This window comes from Pongo abelii, chromosome 4 (genome assembly GCF_028885655.2).
Source record: "Pongo abelii isolate AG06213 chromosome 4, NHGRI_mPonAbe1-v2.0_pri, whole genome shotgun sequence".
NCBI lineage: Eukaryota > Metazoa > Chordata > Mammalia > Primates > Hominidae > Pongo > Pongo abelii.
The window spans coordinates 124,521,178-124,544,485 of NC_071989.2; the positions used below are offsets into that span (position 1 = coordinate 124,521,178).

The 23,308-nt window shown below is 43.3% G+C and overlaps 1 protein-coding gene and 1 long non-coding RNA gene across 4 annotated transcripts in view; both read left to right on the plus strand.

Annotated features, from left to right (window-relative positions):
- COMMD10 (COMM domain containing 10) overlaps nt 1-23,308 on the plus strand; it is a 362,273-nt gene that overhangs the window by 292,362 nt on the left and 46,603 nt on the right. The gene's annotated exons all lie outside the window — the stretch shown is intronic.
- Nucleotides 8,844-20,641, plus strand: LOC134761419 (uncharacterized). Of its 3 annotated transcripts, XR_010140013.1 has the most exons (4): nt 8,844-11,361; nt 12,432-12,575; nt 17,086-17,206; nt 20,473-20,641. It is a non-coding gene; the product is annotated as an uncharacterized LOC134761419 (long non-coding RNA). The 3 variants fall into 3 exon arrangements; XR_010140014.1 differs by lacking the exon at nt 17,086-17,206 and having other exon boundaries at nt 8,845-11,361; XR_010140012.1 differs by lacking the exons at nt 17,086-17,206; nt 20,473-20,641 and adding an exon at nt 13,959-14,213 and having other exon boundaries at nt 8,847-11,361.

The following is a 23,308-nucleotide window of genomic DNA, read 5'->3' on the forward strand; positions in this document are numbered from 1 at the left end:
GATTCAAGGGAGCAGGGGGCAGGGGCTCTAGCAGCCACGGCCAGAGATTCTAGAGGGCCTTCACTCATGTGCTCACTATTAAGATGGAACACCTACACTCTGCATGACATCCCCTCTCTCACTCCCAGCCACCACTGACTCCTTGTGCTTCCCACTGCTCCAGCTCACCCTTAATTTTGGCCTCTTTAGTTCTAGGTTTACTTTTGCCAATAGGAGATTCTTTTCTGATTAATGGTTCACATGACAGGGAATTTAATTTGTTCAGTTCTTTATCCTCCTCCTTTTTTTTTTTTTTTTTTTTTTTTGTTTGCTTGTTTTTAAATGTGTGTGTCACGGGTCATTGAAAGTTTTCATTTGGTTCATTGTGAGTTAGGTCTACAATCCCTGATCCAATCAGCTGTGTGGGAGAGGTGTGGATGGAAAGGAATGGGTCAAAATTAGACCACCTAAACAGCAAGGGCTTTACATGGGCCAGGTTTCCTTTGCCTAAAGTTGGATCCAAGCAGGCACCACACACCCGTCAATATAGACAGCATATATGGGCATTAGAGAGTATTTTTAGAACCATAAGCTACCCATAAGCCACCATTTCCACAAAAGACCTGGTTCCATAGGAAAACCTAGGAGAAGGAGAAAAACAACAGTCCAACATACATAAATAACTCCGATAGTCCAGCATACATTTTCAATTCTAGGACAAGGCCATGGACAATCTAGCAATTTCAGAATTGAATGAAAGAGAAATACCCTGTCAAGCCCTGCTCTGGAATCAAAACAATATGTCTTCATCACGTATGTCCGTGCGCACACACACAGAAACACACACAATGGGTGACTGGGTTCTGGGACGATGTGAAACTTCCTTGCAGCCTTGATGAAAAGTCTCCTGATGCCCCTTTCTTGTTGGCCTGAACCTGAGAAGCAGGCATGCACCTTCTGCCCTTTCAGGCAGAAATGCCTACAGAGCTGCTATTGTTTCCCTCAGGTAACAAATGCCACAAGCCTAGGCCAGCCAAGTTGTACTGAAACCCAGCTGCTTCCACGCCATCAGATGAGAAGGGTGCTTTGTTTTAATTGTCACATTTGTTGTTTGGAAGGATGCTGTTTGACCACGGAGTTTTCTGGGTGACCTTTCGTAAGAATTGCATGCAAATGTCCTGGCGAAAGGTTGCGGGGATTGGTCTGGAAAGGTTATCTCCATTCGTCTAGACCTCTGTCTTCACAAAAAGAGCAAGTGCAGGCAAGGAGCCCAGGGCTGGAGAACAGTGGAGGATAAAGGGCATCTAGTCTACCACCCTTTGTCCTCTGGGCCCCACCTGCAGGTGTCCACTTCCATGAGCTTCTGGCCTAGAATAACCCCGCTGGCTGAAGCACCATCCTGGGGCTTCCTGCAGATCGCCTGGTCCCTCAGAACAGGCTCTCTTTCAGCGGACGTAATAACATCCCCCAATTGCCCTGAGATAGGCCATGTGGAGGAATCGCCCCTCTGAACAACTGAGGCTCTGTTAATAGGTTCTTAAAGGGTTTTTTGAGGGGAAAACGTATTAATGGTTTGTCCTCCAAACAACCCTTTTTAAATAACTGCCCTTTCTGAACCAGAAAAAAAAAAGAATCTTTCTGGAAACTAGGTTGAGATTAATGGGTTCCTTATTGCCACAGAGCAGTATGATAACCCCTTATCCGCAGTCTCAGGCAGGCAGTGGGTGAGAGATGGATTTTAAATGAGACATACTCAGATTTAGGCTGCTAAAGAAAAAGGCCTATGCTGTGATTTATGCGTGTATGGGGTGGACTTCTTGCCACTCTCTCCCCTATCCACTGACTCCTGGCAAAATCAGACTGTTTATTTTCCTTCTGGGTGGAGGCCTTGAGGCAGCATAATTAACCTCAGAGATGGTGTCAGGCTAGGGTGGGCGAGGGGAAACAGGGAGCAGGAAGCCTGTGGACCGGGCTGAGTGTGAGGTGTGAGGAGACTGCAGCGGAGGAGTGTGAAGTTCTAATGAATCATGTCAGCTGTTGACTTGGGATTCACAACAAACAGCTGTGTGTGCAGGCCACGGCCTGGTCCTTGGGGAAGCAGGTGGTGGTGACGTGGGGGGATGGCCTGCCCCAACCTGCCTCCATTAGCTGTAATTATGCTTATGACTTCTGCTCGGGGGCAGCAAACAGGCAGTGATCAAGGCCTGCCGTGACTACCAGGGACCCTTTTTAGATGGTGGTCAGTCAGCTGTAAAATGGGCCACAGTTGGCAACGACAGAAGGAGACTGAAGCCTGAAGCAATTTTTCTTTGAAATCAGCTTCTAAATTGCAGGGAGTCCAAATAAATTGACACATTTACTAGCTTGAGCTCCTTTCCCATTCTGACTTCATTGCCTCAGCCGGGCCTCTCCTCGCTGAAGCAGTTCTCAGAAGTGGTGGTGGGCTCCCCAGCACGGGGCAGGAGGAGGCTCTGATCTGTCAGGAGGGCAGTCACGGGCTGGACACTGAGGTGATGATTTCAGTGTGCATGCACATTTCATTACCCGCATTGATGAGTGCATTTCAACCTTATAAACGGAACACATTTCTCACAAAAAAACTTTGCAATCTACAAGGGAAATCTCTATTAAAAAAAAAAAAAAAAAAAGCAAAAAGGGACCAAGTGCTTATTCCAAATAAATACTACAGGCTCTCTCCCCAATCCACCCTCCTGCATAGAGAAAGCGCCTTTTTAGGCAGCAAAATTCTCTTATCATTTAGCTGGTTTAAATTCTAGGATATTTTCTTTGCTACTCAAAACTGAAATTAAATGACAGAAAGCCTCGTGGGTTTAACATTTGATTGGTTGCTTAGCATTTGCAGCGACATCTCCCTCAGTAGGATTTTGCACTGCAGGCCTGACTGGGCAGACCTCAAGCAGTTAGGGAGGAACAGGTCATTGACAGTAGGCTCGTCTCTTTGCAGTGGAGAGCTGAGGGATGGAGCTGCAGGCGCAGGCATGAATTCCGGCTGTTACTAATTCAAATCCCAGTTTGGCCACTTATGAGCTGGGTGACCTTAGGCAAGGCATTTCATCTTTCTAAGCCTCAGATGCCTCATCCATGAATGGGGATAATAATAACTCTCTAGTGGCGACTTTGGGATTCCATGATGGATGTAATAGTACTGGCATGTTGTAAATGATTAAGTGAGTGTCAGCTATTTTGAATCATTGAAAATCAACAGGAGCTCATTTTCCATTCACAATGCTGGGAGAGCTCAGTCAGTCTTTGTATCATCCTTTCTGTGAACCCCAACTTTGTCCTCTCATCCTCTGTGCAAAGCTTCAAAAACAGATGAGTTAGGGCCTTCCTGTTGCCCCCAGTGTGCCTTTTGAACTCTGACTTCTACTCCTTTGCCAGTGTCTTCCTCTTTATCTCTCTTCTTTCCGTCTATGTTCTGGCATTGGCTGAACTCTCACCTCCTCTGGGAAGCCTTCCCTGAAGCCACCTGTAAGGATCTCTCCTTCTTTGGAATTCCTATAGTATTTATTAGCACTCCCTGCCACTTACCAAAATGTAACACTGTGGTGTTTATTAGTTTTAGATGAATTTAGATGTCACCTCTTAAGCCAGTTGACTATAATTTCAGAGCATGAGTGACTTTTACTGCCTCTTTGCATTCTTCTCAGTATCCAGCCCAGTGTTTGACTCAAAATAGATGCTCAGTTAATGCTTGCTAATTCAGGGACTTATGTAAAAACAGACAGAATGGGCTGAAGACTTGAGCACAGGTCAGAGTTTCTTCTGATTATCTCTGGCATTGACTTATTCAACGAAAATTTACGCAGAATCTTCTAGGCATAGGGATGCAGCAGTGAGCAAAACACACATAATTCCTTGCTTCTGGGGGCCTTACAGTCTCATAGTGGGTGTTGATGAATGCATCATATTTAGGTCAGTATTTCTTCAGCAAATGAGGATGAGGGACATAGAGCTGGGAAGGTCACAGTCAACAAGTATTATGGTGGTTTGTACTGTATGAACCTAGCTAAACTAAAGCTACAGTCCCCTGAATTTCCTGCTTTGCACGGTTCCTGATGAGCCCTGGCTACATGAGACATTTTGAATAAAATTTTGGAAGGTGGGGGTGAAGTAAGAACCATAGTTCTTAAGCTCTGAATGTGGGTTCAGGGCACCAAGCATATGTGGGTGCTGATCTGCAGGTGTTATAGGCCAGCACCTGCTTCTGCAGGTCTGCCAGCTCCCACCGGGTCTTCTTTTTTCAGCTTCTCTGAGTCCTGTGCCAGGTGAGTATGCCATTATGAGGCAGTGGGCACCAGGTTCTCCTGTAGGTCACCCATAGCATTGAGGTGGTAAGAGGCAGAAATAGGTTTCAACTTGTCCCCCTGGGTTCCCGCTGTCGTGGGAATCCTAGCTCATCCTTGCAAATTCCAGTTTGTCCTTGTTCTCACCCATATCTCACTCCCTTCTCAACTGACTGGCTGGCTGACCCACAGTGACTGCAGACTCTCAGATACCAGCTGCAAAAGCAACAGCCTGCATAGACTGCATCACCAGCATGGTCTGCCACTACCATTGCAGAAGGTCTGACTCCTGCAAGTGCTAAGTCTTTATTCTTTTTTTTTTTTTTTTTCCTGAGATGCAGTATTGCTCCGTCACCCAGAGCTGGAGTGCAATGGCACAATCTCGGCTCACTGCAACCTCCATCTCCCGGGTTTAAGCAATTCTCCTGCCTCAACCTCTGGAGTAACTGGGATTACAGGCATGTGCTACCATGCCCAGCTAATTTTTGTATTTTTAGTAGAGATGGGGTTACACCATGTTGGCCAGGCTAGTCTCGATCTCCTGGCCTTGTGATCCACCGACCTTGGCCTCCCAAAGTGCTGAGATTACAGGTGTGAGCCACCACGCCTGGCCAAGAGTCTTAATTCTTAATCATCCACAGTGCTTGTGCTTCTCTGATGAAACCTTGCCTGATCCAATTAGTATAGCAGGTAACATTGGTAGAATCCTTGTTATGTGCAGACTCCAACGTCACGCCTTGTCTAAGAGAGCTTACATGCAAATGAGTACAGTGGGAATCCTTAAATCCCCCACTTCAGGGGTTAGATCCAATCAGTATAGCAGTTAACACTGGTGGAGTCCTCCTTATATGCAGACTCCAATGTCATGCCTTGTCTAAGAGAGCTTACATGTGAATGAGTGCAGTGGGAACCCTTAAATCCCCCATTTCAGGGGTCAGGGACTGAAGCACCAACCTCTCCCTGTTATTCCTGGGCTGTTCTGGTTAGGATTGAGGTTGACATCAATGTGGCAGGATTTCTGCACACGACTACAACTGGAGAAGCAACCTATTCAACACAAAATTGGGATGGCGAAGATGCAAAAGCGGCTTCAGATTGCCATGACTGGAGGTGAGAGATGTACATAGCAGTTTCTTTTCAGTTCAGCAGATATTTATTACCTGTCTCCTGTGAACTGGTGATAGGAAGAAATACCAGGGAATCTCATTTCCCAGATTTGGCGATGTATTTGCCTTTTTAAGGGACAGCAGCCCCCCTGGTCTTTGAATGATGTGGCCCAGGAGACAGCGAGGGGTGGCAAACATTTCCTTAGGAGTGGCCCTTTGAGAGGCAGTGCTGGAGGATGTTTTCACGCCATGCAGGAGTAAAGGCTCCCAGCCATCACTGAGCAGCAAGGCTGCGTGGATCTAAAGCGGGATGAGATGAGGTAAAAACATCCAAAATTGAAGTAAAATATTCGACAATGTACATATTCATGTGAGGAAAACATGGGGACGTGGAGAAAGAAGAGGAATAGAAACAGCAAACCTCCCAAAACACACTTTTATAGAGCGATAAAATGAAACCTCAATGTCTGTCACCATTCAAAGTGCCATAATTTTATCATCCTTCCCACGCAATGCTGTGCTATTTTGAGTTCTGTTATTTTTTTCCTCTCTCACCTCAGTATGCCCAAGATGTCTGACAAATGAACATGTAAGAAAATGCTTTATTTTTCTCAGCAAGGATGGAGAATTTATTATGAGATGCACATCTCAGCGCATGCTGCCTCCTTCATGTCGTCATGCCCTGCCTGGCGATAGATTGCGGCTGAGAGCAGAAGGCCAATTAATTTGCCTGATATGGTATTGTGCCCAGAAACTGAAACCCTGTTGCTGTTTGCTAGTGATTCCTTTCCTTAGTCCCGGATCCAAGCAGAACAGAAGAATGCCAGCTACCCTTCTGCAAAGACAATATACCTCCCTTTTCCCTTACACATAGTGTGCCAAAGAGTTCTATGCTTTGCTTTGTCTAGTTTCCTTTGTTAAAAAACAAGAGCAAAACAAAACAAAAAACCCTTGGAACACTCTTGAGGACAAGGAAGGAGAGCCAGAGGAAGTGGAAGCATTTGATGTTATCTTATTACCATCTGTTCACCTAAGTTTGATATTTACTCAGATGAACAACTGAGAACCCATGTAAACCAGGAGACTGATGATCGTCCTCATTTATCCCACTCCTTCCCCCACTGCACTTTCTGACCAGGCCTCCTCTGTTTCAGGACCACTGAAACTGTAACACATGTGTGTATCTTCCCACCATTGGCCAGGCCAAACCTGCAGGCTCGGCTCAGGCAGGTCCTGGAGTTGCATTGCTGCTTGACCTACGTTGTCCGGGCTTGTGAGGTGCCAGCACAAGTGATGTCACCCTGTCTGCAATGCTGGGGCTGAAACGGCCCTGAATTGAGCATCAGAGTCCGCGTTGTTATAAGAATTGTGTTTTCAGTAGAGGAACAAGCCATGAAACTTAAGGAGATAAAGCTGCTAGCCATCTCCAGCAGGGAATGTGTTCACTGCAACTCACAGCTAGAGACATGGCCATAGACTTGTCAGCTTGAACAGCCAGCCATCTGGTAAGACCAAGTTATTTGTCTTTGCAACTTCATGACACCTCACCTTAAAAAGGGAACTGAGCCAGTTTGAGGCATAGGCTTGGGTCTATTCTAACTATGATAATAAAAAGTTATGTTTCCCTGGGAAGGTTTTGAAGCCACAGCAAAAAGGTGAGTACTTGGGTTTAATTCTCCATTGCCAGGTGCCCCCAATCCCCCTCATTTGTTCTAGCACCCCAAGCAGATGTTCTTACAACCTGCCACGCATATGCTTCTCTGTGGGGGGAATCAGACCTAAATGAGTCCTATCATGCTTGGAAGATTTATTTTATAACATAAATACATTATCCCCTCTCTCCAAACATGTTCAATCCTAGCTCACAATTCCCCTAAAACTCTTTTTGCTGGACATTTTACTGTTCCTGTAAGTGGTGTGCTTCTTTGTTACTTCTAAGACCACATCATCTCTACCTGGAAAGCTCATCTGAGAGTTCCAGTTTCCCAAACCCACTCATTCTTAAGGTTGAACACAAATACCATGTTCTCCCTGAAGCCTTGCCTGACACCCCCATGCCTCCATCCCCCACCACAGAGTATCACCTTCTCCTGTAGACTGCTATAGCAATTTATTTTAGCCTGTCTTAGATATCACATTCATTTCTGCATCAGTTAATGGTTGTCTAGTGATATGGTTAGCTGTATTGCCACCCAAATCTCATCTTGAATTGTAGCTCCCACAATTCCCTCATGTACTGGAATGAGGGACCCAATGGGAGATGATTGAGTCATGGGGACAGATCCCTCATACTGTTCTCATGGTAGTGAATAAGTCTCACAAGATCTGATGGTTTTATAAGGAGTTTCCCCTTTTGCTTGGCTCTCATTGTCTCTTGCCTGCTGCCATATAAGACATGCCTTTCACCTTCTAACAGGATTATGAGGCCTCCCCAGCCATGTGGAACTGTGAGTCCATTCAACTTTTTTTTTTTTTAAATAAATTACCCAGTCTCAGGTTATGTCTTTATTATCAGTGTGAAAATGGACTGATACATCTAGCTTCAGAGTATAGTGGTCAAGTATATGGATTCTGGAGGCAACTTTCTGGGTACACACCCTGGCCTAGGCATTTATTGTGCATCACTTTCTTTATCTGCAAGATGGGGATAATAACAGTAACTACCACATGGGACTGTTGTGCAAATCAAATGAGTAAAACCAAGCTGAGTATGTAGAACAGAGACTGGCAGTGCTCAGCAATGTTAGTTGTGGTTATTACTATATTAAGTATTATTCTTATTAGATCTTCTTTAAATTTCTAGATGGTAGGGGCTCATCTTGTCTATCTTTGTGCTCTACCACAGAGCATCTTGCATGTTGATACATGTTTATAAAATAAGTAAGTAGATAGCCAAATGATAAATAAGACTTCTATATTTTACAAGTCAATCCAATTTTCCTCCATTAGTTTTGAGGTACAGGGAACTTGGTAAAACCAATTTAAATTTCAGATGACACTGTGACCACATTGTCTTAAATATAATACACCAGATGATCATCCTGTGAAGCAGGTTCACTGTGCACTGCTTACCAACTTGTCTGTATTCAGTAGGTCAAAACACTACTGAATACAACAACAAGTTACATGAAGTGAGTTTATTACTTACAGATAGGCAGCAAGACACAACAGGGGCCTAAGATTTACTGCCAGTCAGTCCCCCAAGGCTCAGAAATGCTCCAGGTGTCCTGCCTGGGAGGAATGGAGTCTCCACTTGCATTGCAGCTGAGGGACTTGGGACAGCAGCCCACAGTGGGTTTTGTATCTCGGGTGAAAATGCTGAAGGTCATCCTGTTTTTAGGGGGTAATGGAACAGAGCCCAGCCTGTTCAGGCCAGCTCCCCCTTATTTCAGGATGTTGCACTCCCAGCACCATCTGTAGTTCTTCTTCTTTTTCTTTTTTTTGTTTTGTTTTGTTTTGTTTTGTTTTTGAGACAGAGTTTTGCTCTTGTTGCCCAGGCTGGAGTGCAATGGTGTGATCTCAGCTCACTGCAACCTCCGCCTCCTGAGTTTAATCAATTCTCCTACCTCAGCCTCCTGACTAGCTGGGATTACAGGGGCCCGCCACCATGCCTGGTTAATTTTTTGTATTTTTAGTAGAGATGGGGTTTCTCCATGTTGGTCAGGCTGGTCTCAAACTCCCGACCTCAGGTGATCTGCTTGCCTTGGCCTCCCAAAATGCTGAGATTACAAGCATGAGCCACCATGCCCAGCCTGTAGTTATTCTTGATAACTGCAAGCAAGAAAGAGGGAGAACTGGGTTGGTCTAAGGCCACCAGGAAAGCTGTCCTGCACTTTCCATCTCAGAATGTCATCTCATGCTATCACTGCACAAAGGCAATACTGATACCCTCTCACTGGCATTATGTGGAGATGGCATAAAGCCAGTCCTGGCCCACTAAGTCCATTGCCCAAACCATACCTTCTAGCTATAGCCCAGTAATAAATAAATCACTGCTGGGCTTAGCCTATCTAGTAGTGTTGGCATCTGGCAATATTGCCTGGCTCACTGTGTAGAGATTGGCCAGTTAGGCCAGAGGTGGAGTCTGGAAGTAGAAGTTCAAGATATGGGAGCACCTTAGATCTAGGAAAGGCCTTGGAGAAGCCATGGAATTTTCATCGTAGACATAGTATGATGCCTCACATTTTGGGGCCGTCCCTACACAAGTACTGAGGATCATTTTGTAAAAAGACTTAGTTGTTTCTCTTAAGCCTGGTCAGGTTTCTGTCCTACCTCTCTGGAATTCTAGGGCAGGTGGGAGAAAATGTGTTGATAGAAAAAGAAGGGAAAGGGGTAGGGTGCAGAGGGAGAGAGAGAAAGGGAGAATGCTGTTGTTGGAGTGTTGGAGAGGAATAATCACAGAAAATTACCAGGAAGAAAAAGAAGAGATTTCAATTTTCATATATTTTTCTACTGTTGCTACCATGAACACAAGAACAATGGAACCTGTTTGAAATACCAATCAATTGAAGGAGGGTAAAGAAGGCATGCACCCAGAGAAGACAAGCTATGTAAGTGCTGGCCCAGACAGTCCAGTCTGTGGGGCAGAGTGCGGCTCTGGGTGGATGTGGGTGATGGAGGTGTCATGGAGCTGAGTTATACAGGGGCAGTCATAGTTCTTTTCTTTCTTGATGAAAAATTTGCAATTTTTACACCGTGGCAGAGCAAATGGAACTGTGACTTATGATTCACAATTTATGTAGTTTGACACCTCTATCATGTTTCTTGAGGGCACAAAGCTTTATTGCACTCCAAGAAGCTGCGGAGGCGAGAGAAGGAACCGTGCCCACTTCATCTCTGAAGTCATGTTTATGGCAGGTGTTTGTTTATTTATTTAAATTCATTCATTCAACCAAAAAGCATTCTTTGAGCAGGGTTTGAGTCTGGGGTTGCTTACAGAGCTATGCAGGAAAGAGCGTGGACTCAGGAAGTCGACTGGAAAACAAGGAAGGAAAGGAAGTCTTGAATAAATTATGAGTCCGAATCCCGCCCGGCAATAGCCTGGACATGATTGTAATGCAGCATAAAATTTCTCTATTTTATGATGTATTTGACTTCAGTTAATAAGCACCAGGGAAAGGCAAATGTGTGCCCTTCATGCTGAGATGACTGTCTCTACGAGGGAATCCAAACAGAGCCCAAAGCAGCAGCGAGCCAGCCCAGAGGCTTCTTTTAGTCTGCTTTCAAACTTCTGAATACAGCAGATTTCTGTGGAAAACAAATATGATTACATTGTTTTAAATAACTTCAGGAGCAAATAATATCTTGGCAGACCCAGTTGAGGTGTTAAGCACAAATGTCTCTCCAGCTAGCAATTAATTGCCACCCAGATCACAGGGGAAGTGGGGCTGCATGGAGGGGGCTGCTTCTGTGGCGGTATTGCCTGTGTGTACAATCCAAGAAGGCAGTGTCCCTCGAGGTTTCAGGGCAAGGTGTGGCTGATGCCAACCTGACTTCTCTTCCTGCTCAGCTGTGGCAGACAGAGGACAGTGGGAAGGGAATTGTGTCAGCAACTGAGCTGTGTGGCAGCCTGAATATTCCATGTGGTAATTACCTCCCTCGCCAGGCCCTTTGCTCCCTGGCATTGGAAATCAAGGTTGCATTGTGTTGGGAGCTCACAAGTTGGAGGCTCCATATTATGGGGGAGGGGTGCCAAGTCCCATATCATGGCCTGAGGTCTTCCCAGGTAATACTCTCTGTGATGGCCTAAAGCGCCTCATCCATGATCCGGGGTCCCCTTCCTTGCCTGAGATAGTGTCACAAAGGGCCCTCTCTCTGCCTAGCCAAGGCCCACCTGCATTTCTTTAGGGCTGCAGAAATCCTGCTCACAGCACACCCCACAGAAGATCCCAGAACCCCTATGACCACCTTCCCCCTAGCCCATCAACTAACATGACCCTCAGGAGGAACCAGACAATGCCATGTAAAAGGTAACTAAACTGTTTCTTATTTATTGGATGATAGACAAAGTTGGGAGTGCAAAATAGAGGGGATTCTGGCAATGTCTGTCTGCATTTTAGAGGAATTTACCCCGGATCTAGCAATCCCACTTCTGGGGATCTATTTACAGATATACCTGTGCATGTATTGAGTATGTAAAAGGCTATTCACTGTGATATTATAATAGTCAAAGATTAGAATCAAACTGAGTACCCATTAATAAGGAACTATTTAAGTAATGGTACATCTACACAGTGGACTACTATGCTGCTATAAAAAATAATGAGGTAACTCTGGATGAATTGATACGGAAATATCTCTAGGATATCTAGTAAAGTGAAAAAAGCAAGGTGCAGGACAGCATATATTGTGTGCTGCTTTTTATAACAGTGTTTCTCAACCTTTTAAAAAATCATTATGACTTCCCTAAGAAGCCATTTTAAGACATTTTTCCTAATTCCCACCCTCCCATGAAATTTTAATACCATGCATATTTGTTTATGTAGTATATGTGTAATGTATATCTGTGATTTATATATAAAAAGAGTAAGAATTTTTCACTTCCAGAAACCAATTATCACCATCTTGGGGGTGATATTACCCCCATTGAGAATGGCTGTTCAATAAGAAAAGGAGAAAATAAGTATATTATATAACAAAATGGAAGGATACATAAGAAATTAATAAAATGGAGAGGAGAGAATGAGGAGCTGAAGGCACACGTGTGAGCAAGATTTCTCTATGTATTCATTTTTATATGATTTTGGTTTTTCAACTATGCAAGTGCATTGCCTATTCAAAAAATTAAATTAAATCTAAAGACATATAAATTCACTTTTTCTAAAATAAAATGAACAAATAAAACAGACATCTGAGGGAGTCCCAAACAAAACAAACAAGCAAAACCCCCAGCTCTATTAATGCTCTCCTTCAAACCATGCAGACCCCCTTCCCAGCTTGGAATCCACCTTCTGTTCACAGCTATGCACCCCAACCACACCCCAGGAGGGGATCTCTGCTCTCTAACAGAGTCTTTTGTCCCCCCATGTTGATTTTTCAGCACCAAGGGAAGCTGAGAACACATCCTGCACTGTTAGAAGGGATCTCCCTGATGTGGGCTAGTTTGGAAGACTGTAGCCTGCGTTTTAAAATCATCAGGGTGTTTCAAAGCAGGAGGAAGACGCTGCAAAGGAGCTGTGAGGAAGTGAGTGCCAGCCCTTCCGAGAGAACGGGAAATGAGGGAGGAACGTGCTCGTGTCCTCTCTTCCTCCCAAGGGCACACACAGGCTCTGGGAGGGACTGGGATTCTGGTAGTGAGAGGTACAAGGGCAGAGATCCTGGGCCTGCTCAGACTGCATGTCATTCAAAGTCAGCTGGCCAAGTTGGCTTCCTCCAACAGAGAGTATTTCCTTTTTCCTGAGTGTGCACTCCAGAGGCGGAAAGGCCAGGCTGAAGGTTGATTAGTAGACCAGAAACTCCATTGTGGGATTAACAAAACAAAACAAAACAAAGCAAAACAAAACACTGGGGCTCACACTTCAATGTATCACCAACTTTAATTTGATTGTGTAATGAGGCACGATAAATAAGATTTGCATGATTGCACCCTTTCCTTTGCTTAAATATCAAACATTGCAATGAATATTTGGACTAAATGGCTGTCTTTGAAGTGAGTTTTGTTTTTAAAATGCTTCAGTAAGTTACCTAGAGAGAAGAGAGTCAGCACATTTAAGTCAAGCCCCCCAAACTTCAATTTCCTCATCTGTAGAATGGGTATAATAATGGTTCACCATAACTACAGTTGGTCTCCTTCCACCCGGTATCTGTGGGTTCCAATTGTGCGCTGAAAATATTTATTAAAAATGGATGGTTGCATCTGTAGTGAACATATAAGACTTTTTTTCTTTGTCATTATTCCCTGAACAATACAGTATAATAATTGTTTACATTGCATTTACATTGTATTAAGTATTAGAGGTAATCTAGAGATGATTTAAAGTACATGGGAGGATGTGTGTGGTTTATATGCAAATACTATACCATTTTATATAAGGGACTTGAGCATGCATGGATTTTGGTATCCTCAGGCAGTTTTGAAATCAATTCCCCATGGATACTGAGGAATGACTGTACATGAGAATGCTGCTGTAAAGAGTGAATGATATAAGAAATGTTTCATAAGAGTACGATATTGTCATTGTTGACACTGCCATTTCTAGGAGGGGGTGGGAACTTTGCTTTTTAGAACTCTGTACAGACGACACTCAAAAAACATGTTGAGCTGAATTGTTGAAAGAAATTGAAATCTTTCTGCTCCATTGAGGGAGATTCTAGAATAAATGTATCTCTTCAGTAACGTGAATTTGTTTCTCAACTTTAAAAAAATGTGGAGAGATATCCACATGGATATCCACAGATACGCTGTATATCCATGTGGAGGATTTAGATATCCAGGGGTTGCATGGAAAATGGCAGCTTTTATTAATGCTTTTGGTGCTGGATTTTATGCCCTGTTGCCACTGTCTTTCTGTTGGGCCTCAGGGTTGTCACTTAAAAGTTCTGTTTTCTCTCCTCTTTCCCTCCCTAGGTGTTGCTCTTTGGACCACACACTGGGAAATGCAATTTGTCTTAGGAAGCAGATTATCTTTTTCCTGCTAGGCCACACCAACCCTGGGTTCTAGACTGTAAACACTGGGGTGCTTCTTTCAGAATTGCTTTATCCTGTAGCATCATCATTTGATATCTGAATTGCCATCAAACCTGCCTACCCTACTACCTTGAGCTCCTGGCAGAAGATTCAGAGCTTTTCTGTGTTAAATTAAATTTTAAAAATGCTTATGATAGAAAGAAGTTTTCTAATAAGCATGTAAAATAAGCATGAAAGAAATAGACATTACTCATAATCCTACTACTTAGATATATAGAATGTTAATATCAGGTGTGTAGACATCTGTGTACAGTCATGTGCTACATAATTACATTTTGGTCAGTGACAGATGGCATAAACAGGGTGATCCCATAAGATTATAATACTGCATTTTTACCATACCTTTTCTATGTTTAGATATGTTTAAATACACAAATACATACCATTGTGTTACAACTGCCTACGGTATTCAGTGTGGTAACATGCTGTGTAGGTTTGTTGCCTGGGAGCAATGGGCTATACCATATAGCCTAGGTATGTAGTAGACCGTACATCTAGGTTTGTGTCAGTATAGATGACCTTTGAACAACTTGGGTTTGAACTGCTCATGTCCACTTACAAACATGGATTTTTTTTTCAATAAATCTCTCCTGCCTCCCTTTCCACTTCCTCCACCTCTTCCATCTCTTTCATCTCTGCCATCCCTGAGACATCAAGACCAATCCCCACTTCCTCCCCCTCCTCGGCCTAATCTATGTGAAGACTATGAGGATGGAGACCTATGTGGTAATCCACTTCCACTTAACAAATTGTGAATGCATTTCTTCTTTCTTAAGATTATCTTAATAACATTTTCTTTTCTCTAGTTTACTTTGCTGTAAGAATACAGTATATAATACATGTAACCTACAACATATGTATTAATTGATTGTTATTGGTAAGGCTTCTGGTCAACAGTAGGCTATTAGTAGCTAAGGTTTTGGGGAAGTCAAAACTTAGATATGTATTTTCATGGGGGATTGGAGTCCCTAGCCCCTTCAATGTTCAAGGGTTAACTGTACACTCAATGATGAACACAACAATGAAATCACCTAACAATGCATTTCTCAGAACATTTCTCCCTTGTCAAGCAACACTTGACTGTGTTCAGTTATATATATACATGAGTAGATATACATATATATGTGTGTATACATATTTATATGTATGTGGAGAGAGAAATATAATGTATGTTTATGTATGTGTATATATATTTATGTGTATATTTACTCACTTTGCTTTTGTATGCAAATAGGATCACACAACACATACTGTTTTATGATATGCTCTATGCCTTTAAAAAAAACTTGATAATATGGCAAACAACTTTCCATATCAATAAACGTATTTCTTATCCATTGCTCTCAGCCTCCAAATTTAAAAATTTATTTTAATTTTTGACCAAGATAAGCTGATATAATGAATATCCTTGCACAAATTCTTTGTACAGACTCTTAATTCTTTCTTTAGGATAAGTTCTGAAAGGTAGACTTACCTGCTGGGTTGAAGTCTGCACGTGATAGCAAATACAGAGCATGCATCAATTTGTACTCTTACCAGCAGTGTATGATGGTGCCCCTTTGCCAATTAGCATTGGCTTTTATCTTTTTATTTAATCTTGCCAACTTGTATTTTTTAACTTTCTTTGTGTGTGTGTAGGAAGTTACACATTTTCTCATTTTTTTTCTGCAACATGCTTAATATTGTCCATTTCAAGGAGGGTATTCATTATTTTCTTGTAGATTTGTAAGATCTCTTTATTCTTAACACATGTCAGTTGCTGTCTTAGTCTGTTCAGTCTGCTATTACAGACCATAGACTGGTCTATGGTTTAAATTATAAGCCATATACTAGGTGGCTTATAAACAGTAGAAATATATATATTTATGTATTTATTTTAAATGTTAAGTATATAGATTTAAAAAAAAATATGTATACACACACACACACACACACACACACACACACACACACATTCTCACGTTCTGGAGGCTGGGAAGTCCAAGAAGGTGCTGGCAGATTGCTGTCTGGTGAAGGCCCACTCCCTGGTTCATAGGCAGCTGTCTTCTCCCTTGGTGGAAGGGATGAAGCAGCTCTCTGGGGTGTCTTTTATAAGGGCACCAATCCCATTCATGAGGACACCACCCTCATGACCTAATCACCTCCTAAATGTCCCACCTCCTAATACCATCACACTGGGGGTTAGGATTTCAACATGAAATTTGGGAGATATAACATTCAGTCTATAGTAGTTGCCCAGTCTAGCACTCAGCATTGGCTATCCCTTCTGGCCTGTGTGTTCTGCATCCAGTCCAAGTACTACTACCAGACTAATTTTCGTAAAACTCTAACAAAAAGGGGCTGAATTTAAAAGCCTGCGATTTCCCTATAGTTTCACCCAAAGTTTTCTCTGTGTTGTTTATTGGATTCCATTTGCTTTCTCATCTCAACTCAACCAGAAATTTCATTTTTCCCAGCCAATTAAAGCAAGGTCATTACTACCCCTAAGTTTCCAATTCAGTTGTTCCCATTTCTCAAGTTCTAGATCAAATATCACTTCTTCCAGGAAGTTTCTCTGATTTTTCCAGCTCTCATTGTTCTCCCTTTGCGCTTCGAGCTCCTGGAAAATTTGCTGTCTCTATCATATATTTTAGCAGTTTGGCTAAATATTATTTTATGTAATTTGTTCATTCACATGTGTTTTTTCATTGATTGAAGAAGGACCCAAGGGTTTTTTTTTGCATTTTATTTATTTTTTAATTGACAAAATTGTATATATTTATGGTATGCAATATAGTGTTTTAAAATATGTATACATTGTAGAATAGCTAAATTGAGCTAAATAATATATGCATTATGTCACATATTTAACATTTCTTTTGTAGTGAGAACACCTCAAATCTACTATCTTGGCTATTTTCAAGCGTACATCATGATTAAGTATAGTCACTATGTTGCATGATCAATCACAAATCTTGCAGTAATACTTGCAAGGACAGTATTTTTAATATTCCTAAATGTCCTTTAGAGATTGAGGCCGAGATGATCAGTTGTTAACCTGACTGGCTAATTCACTGGTTGAGAAAGAAAGGCCATGAACAACATTTCTGTGCTCAAAAGCAAAGCTGGAATACATAAGAATATAGAAGGTAACTATCAATGACGAATTTTTTTACCTTTTTTTTTCTGGCAAAACATATACAACACCCTAGTAAATCAGAGAGCAAGATATTTAAAGGGAGATTAAAAGGATCTTCCTAATGGTATCTGGTTCAGCTCCACGTTGCATATGCTTCATAAAGAATCACATGAAAGTGGGTAATTCTTTGATTGTCTTTGTAATACTTAGAAGGAGATATAGGTATGGTTGGTCCATTGCCAGAAAGCAAGTTTGTCCGTTCACCATTTATGAGTACTCATGGGGCCCCAAGAATTGTGGAGGGGCATGAGTATCCAGGTATCACACCAGGAAGATGCTGTGTATGTTGCTGTAAGAGGATTTGGGCTCCACTTATTCACAGTAAGTCATCTGCTAGCAAAACAGCCTTGAGGATATTGACTCCCTCTCAGGAGCAAAACTTTACTGAAGGCTTTGAATATTTGCTCTAACTTCCTGTGAAGGGATGAATAGAAGAAGGAAAGAAGGGGAAGAGGAGAAAAGAACGTCTCATTTTGCCACAGGACAGAAAAAAAATGTCTGCAGAGTCTGCGGGGATAGAGGAGGCAGCATGAAGTGATATTAAGATGAGACCCCCAAGATGCAAATCCTAAGCCTGAAGGCAGGTGGGGGCTCTGAGCAGTATCAAACTTTTCCTTCCTCAGTTTCAATCCATACAATGAAATGAAGAAAACAGTGGATGTCTCTGGTACTTCACAGAGGTATGGCCAGAGTATGATGCCATGAGAATACTGAGGTTTTGTAATAAGGCCAATAACTATTATTTCAGCGTGCAGTGATGAAGCTGTCATGACTATTTATTTTGAGAGGAGCTCGGAATGCTTCAGGGCTATCATTCTTCCATCATGGCCACGTGAGGCAAAAGTGGGTGTCATTTTACCACGCCTTGTTTCAGATTCTACAGCTGACAAGGATATGGGAACTTGTTCTTGACCAGAAACGGTGATTATGGAGGGGCCAAAATTATTTCTCACATCTGTGGATTCTACATATTGCAGAAAGAGCAAATCTCTTCTTCAGCCACAAGGCTCTCTGGAGCTGGCTGCTCTACATGTCTGTGCCCGGTGAGACTCCCGGGCATTGCTGGTATGGGCGAGGAGGTAGCGGAACTAGCTGGGGTGTGCTGGGGTGTGCAGAACCACATGAGGTGGTTCTGCAGGCGTCACTGTACCAGGGCCTGCAGGAGCACCTCCCTACAGAGCAGAGGGAGCACAAAGGAGACACCTGCCTACAAAACTACTCTTTTAAAACCTGAGCCAACCATTATAAATGGAACATTTCACTTACAAACACAGATTTCCTGCTTCTCTTTAAAGGTCAGCTGACCTGAAGACACTGGATGTGCATCCTCTCATGAAGTTGCTGTCCATTTGCTTCAATCCCCACTTGCCTGCTCCAGTCCCTTCTGATACCTGCTGGAGCTCATAGTGGACTTCAGGGAAGAAAAAAGCGGCCTCCAGGGTGGGAGGTGCCCTCTGCTGCCCCACCCCTAACCTCTTTAGAAACAGAACTGGGAGCAGAGCACACCGTTAAAAAGAGACCGGGGACTGCTGGGCAGCGTGGTTTTCCACACTCTCCCCTCTCCCTCTGAAGAAGCAGCGAAGATGCACTGAGCTGCTGAGAAGAGTGGATCTGGACGCCACAGCGTTTCCTATTACACGTGAGCTCCACGAGAACAACGTAGGCCTGAAGCTTTCCTGAAGGGCGGAGCTTGTCCGGGTTTGCTTTCCCAAGTGGAGCAGCAGCACAGCTGGGACGCTGCGTGGTCGGTCCTTAGGCTTTAATTGGAGTGAGGCATTCAGCCCTCCCTGCCTCTCCAGTGAGCACTGCCAGCTTTCAAGGACCCCTGGGACACCTCTTCAGGAGGGAGACAGGAGGAGAGGCACTTCTGTTGACTGAATCACCATGGCTTCTGACATTGGCTTTCTTTTTTTTTTTTTTTTTTTTTTTGCACTGGAAATATTTTGCATCTGGACGCATCCTATGCTGCTCTCAGCTAGCTCTTTAGAATTCTGCAGCTGTCATGTCTTTTCTGGCTAGGGTGGCTGCGGCTGCTCTGAGGCCTTCTGATAGTTCTTGTTTACCTCTAGGGGGTATTCCTTCTTTTAAGACAGGATTATGTAGCACACTCAGCTCTGTGCAAGCTGTTACATTCTTTTCCCGAGGCTAGGCAGCGTCTCCTCCAATTCCCAGGACACAGAATGCAAAGAGCCTCCTGAGCCTCCTTCTAGGTTGCACTCTGTCCCCAGAAGGCCCCTACCCCAGGGGGTAACCGAGTATCTGTTTCCACTCTTTTAGAAGCAGACTTTATGAGGAAGAAAGGCCAGGAAGGGTGAGGTCAAGTGTCCTTGCAAGAGTCAGGGAGAAAACGCTGCCAATTTCTGAAAAGCTAAACACCAATTTGGGAGTCATGCCATAGAACCTGCCTGCAGTTAATGTTCCAGGCAGGCAAAAGCAGCTCATGGCTGTCTGGGAGCATAGGGTTCTGCTTCTCAGAAAGGAAAAATGGAGGAGGTTTATCTTCCTGGAGCACAAATTAGTAACTATTTTTGGATCATGATTCTCTCAAGATAAAAGAAAGCTACAGGCCCTATAAGGTCCCAGTAGAGACCAACAGGGGACTAATAAGGTTCCCAAGAGGGATTCTCATTGGTACAGACACAATACACATGAAGCAGACACATCCCAAATAATTTCAGGAAGTTCATGGACCCATTCACACCTGATCAAAGCTCGGCTGGGGGTCTGGAGCCCGGGAAAAATTTCTAGTTTTCATTGGTGGGTGGCACAAAGCCCCAAAGGGCAACTCTTCCCTCCTCAAGCCAAACAGAGGAGGCCATTTTCTGGGTAGTTTAGGTAGAACCTCCTTTCCCTCCCCCAGTATTTCTTTACACTTGGAATTCAAACCAAAAGTGTTTTGCTTACTAGGTAAGTGGCACCTTCTGTGCTGGCCCTAGACTCCTGGGAACCACAGCCGTAGCTTCATGCACAGCTTCTGCTGGAGAGGCTCTGCAATGCTGTGAGGACATGCTCTAATCAACTGAGATTTATGAACTAGAAAATAAATCCTGCAGCACTGACTCTGTGTTTGGCCTATGATAATAAGGGTCCCTTATGGCCTTGAAGCTGGTTTCTTTGCACTGATTTATCATGCAGACTGTGGGGAGCCGTAGGCCCCCTCTGCTAGCAGAGAAAGGAAGCCTTCTTGGCTACATTTTTAATACATTTCTCTCCCAGTGGCAGGACAAGCTTCATGGACCCAGACCAAATCCCTTGGCAGTGTTGCTGGTGGTGGCCTTGGCTTGGGGCTATCAGCTCCAGCACCTGGCCAGAGGGCTGGGGCCAGGCCAGCGATGGGAGGACACTGGATGGGCAACATGAGGTGGTTCTGCAGGCTTCACTGTACCTGGTGAGTTATGGCCCAAAGCCTCAGAGCCAACCAGAAGGGGGAAAGGGGGTTCCAGTCACACTAAGTTGGGACCCAGATTTGGCCATAGGCAAAGCTGCAGAGCCTGAGTTCGTTCGTTCTTAACTCTTCCGGCTTCTTTCTCAGCCACCTCTGTGACCACCCGCTTAAATGTATATTCCGAGGACTACCCAGCTGCTTTTTGGAAGAGCCCGCACTTTGCCCAGCTCCCACAGCACCCCATACCTCCCTCAAAACATACACGTTAGTAAAGTTCTTGCTTCAGAATTGAAAGGTTCTTCCACATTTGAGCTTCAAAATGGACCTGTGAAGTAGACAGACTTAGTCCCTGCTTACCTTTTCCCCCAAACTCACCCCTGATTTTACAGATAAGGGATTCAAGGTGGTGAGAAGGCAGGGAGTTGGTGTTCATTAGGCAAATGTGTGACTTTTGCACAGCCTTTCTTTTGGGGTGAAAAGGGCCTGGATTCAAATTGAGGCCTTGCCCCTGGCTTGCAAGGTTGCCTCTTTAAAGTTTTTTGGACTATTCTGAGCCTAAGTGTTTTCTTTTTTAATCTATAAAATATGAATAATATAATACATCGGGACTGATATGAAGATTAAATTAGAAAACATAGCAGGTGTTCAATCATGGGGGTCATACTGGCTGTATCTTCCACAGCCCACACACCGTGTTGTTTTATTTTTTGTTGCTCATATGCCACTCATGTGCCATATCTTTCCAGGGCCATTTACCATTAATGATAACCCAATGTGAGCATTTCCAAGGGTCCACACTGAAAGGCCCCAGACTCATTTATTTTGTTTCTATGCTACTTTAAGTAGTATGAACACAAAGGCACTTTCCATTCTCATTTATTTGGCAAATCACTTTGTGCATATTGCCAGAATCTCCTTGATTACTCTCAGGTATGGGTTGGTGGAATATGTTAATATCAAGGCAGACAGAGCAGAGCTAAACATTTCATATTTTCACAATATACATTTTTTTCTTTTAACTCAGAACTCTCTAGTAAAGCCTCGTATGACCTCCTGTCCTTTGAGTTTGCAATTGTCAACTCTACCTCCCATACTCCCACTGTCACAGGTTGGTCAGTCCTCTGATCACACACTTGGGACTCCGTATCACCTACAGAATCAAGTCTCAATCCTTAGTTTGTCTTCTCAACTGTACAAACATTGTGCTTAAGTGGCCAGACACAGTCTATGATGCCCACTAAAGGACGCTCTTTCCTCCTGCTCTTCACTCTATCCGCTATGCCTTCTTCACCAGCATCCCCACTGCCTTGCCTTCCCAGATAGAATTTCCTTTCCAAAGTCCTCTCTCATCCATAGCTCGAAGCAACCTCCCTCCCTCAGAAGCCCCTAGCACTTAACTGTGTCTTTCGTATACTATTTAATCACTTTCTACTTTGGAGAGTATTCATTTATTCTAATCTACCTGTTTTAGCACCTCTCTCATAGAAATCTCCTTGAAGGCAAATTCCCTGCCTTATTTATCTTTGTAGCCTCGTGATACCAAGCACAATACTCTTCACATGTTTTCAGATGAATTAGTGAATTAAATAGATAGACTAAAAATGTTTAAGTACAGAATAAAATGGTGGAACTAGTTTGAATGATTGAAACATGTGAATATACTTGAAGCAATGTAGTCATATTACTTTTAAGTATATGTCTTCAACTAGGCTGATCTAGTCTTGCTTTAGCCATATCTTTAGGGAACCTGTTTTAATGAATAATTAATTTATTATTAGTATTATATACATAATTTATACATACTTTGTGCTTCTAAAATACTTCCCAGCTCTTTGGAATGTCTTTTCCCCCCAAAGTATTTTCATATTTCTATTGAAAATAGAAATCTGGTTTACACTATTAATTTTTTGTTCCATAAATTGTGCATAGATATTTCAGCCTGTCTGAATGACCAAAATACATTTGGCAAAACACCAGTCCTGAGAGAAGCTCCATGAGAACAATGTATTTCGTGATCAAATACTTTTAGGAAACAGTGTATCCTATTCCTTCCTCTTGGAGATTGCCACGTACTAGTTTTCTATAGGAGTGCTGCTTTATTGGGTTCCACAGTAGGGAGGCTTTCGTTTTTACTGACCTCTTATCAATATGAGTAGGCTTCCTCTTCAATGCAGTCACCATTTGTTGGACTAGAGGGTGTGGATTCATTTCTGAAGCCCCCTTCCTGCTCACACTGTGTCCCCCATAGAGGGGACAGACAGAGCTCTCCCTATTCCACTCAGTTCCACTCACTGCCGCCCTTGCCGTGCCCACCTCCCACCACAGGCAAGTTGCAGAGTCTCCCACCTTCCCTTCCAGGCCTTTCTAATAGGTAATTTTAGGTTAAACCGTATGAAATTAACAGTAGTCCATCATCTTGTTAACCTAAAAATAGCAATTTCACATAGTTCAACTCAATGCTTCTTCTCTGGCTTCAGTGACACTCCATTCAGGGTAATGGACAAGATGGAGTTTGCAGAGGCGAGGAAAACGCCTGTCCTGTATGGGTGCCTCTCACACCACCTCTCTGATCATCTTCTTCAGCTCCTTTTTTGGAAGCTCCTCCTCTTCTCATTGCTCAGGTAGGAATGTTTTCCACAACTCCACTTCATTTGTTCCTTACCTCTT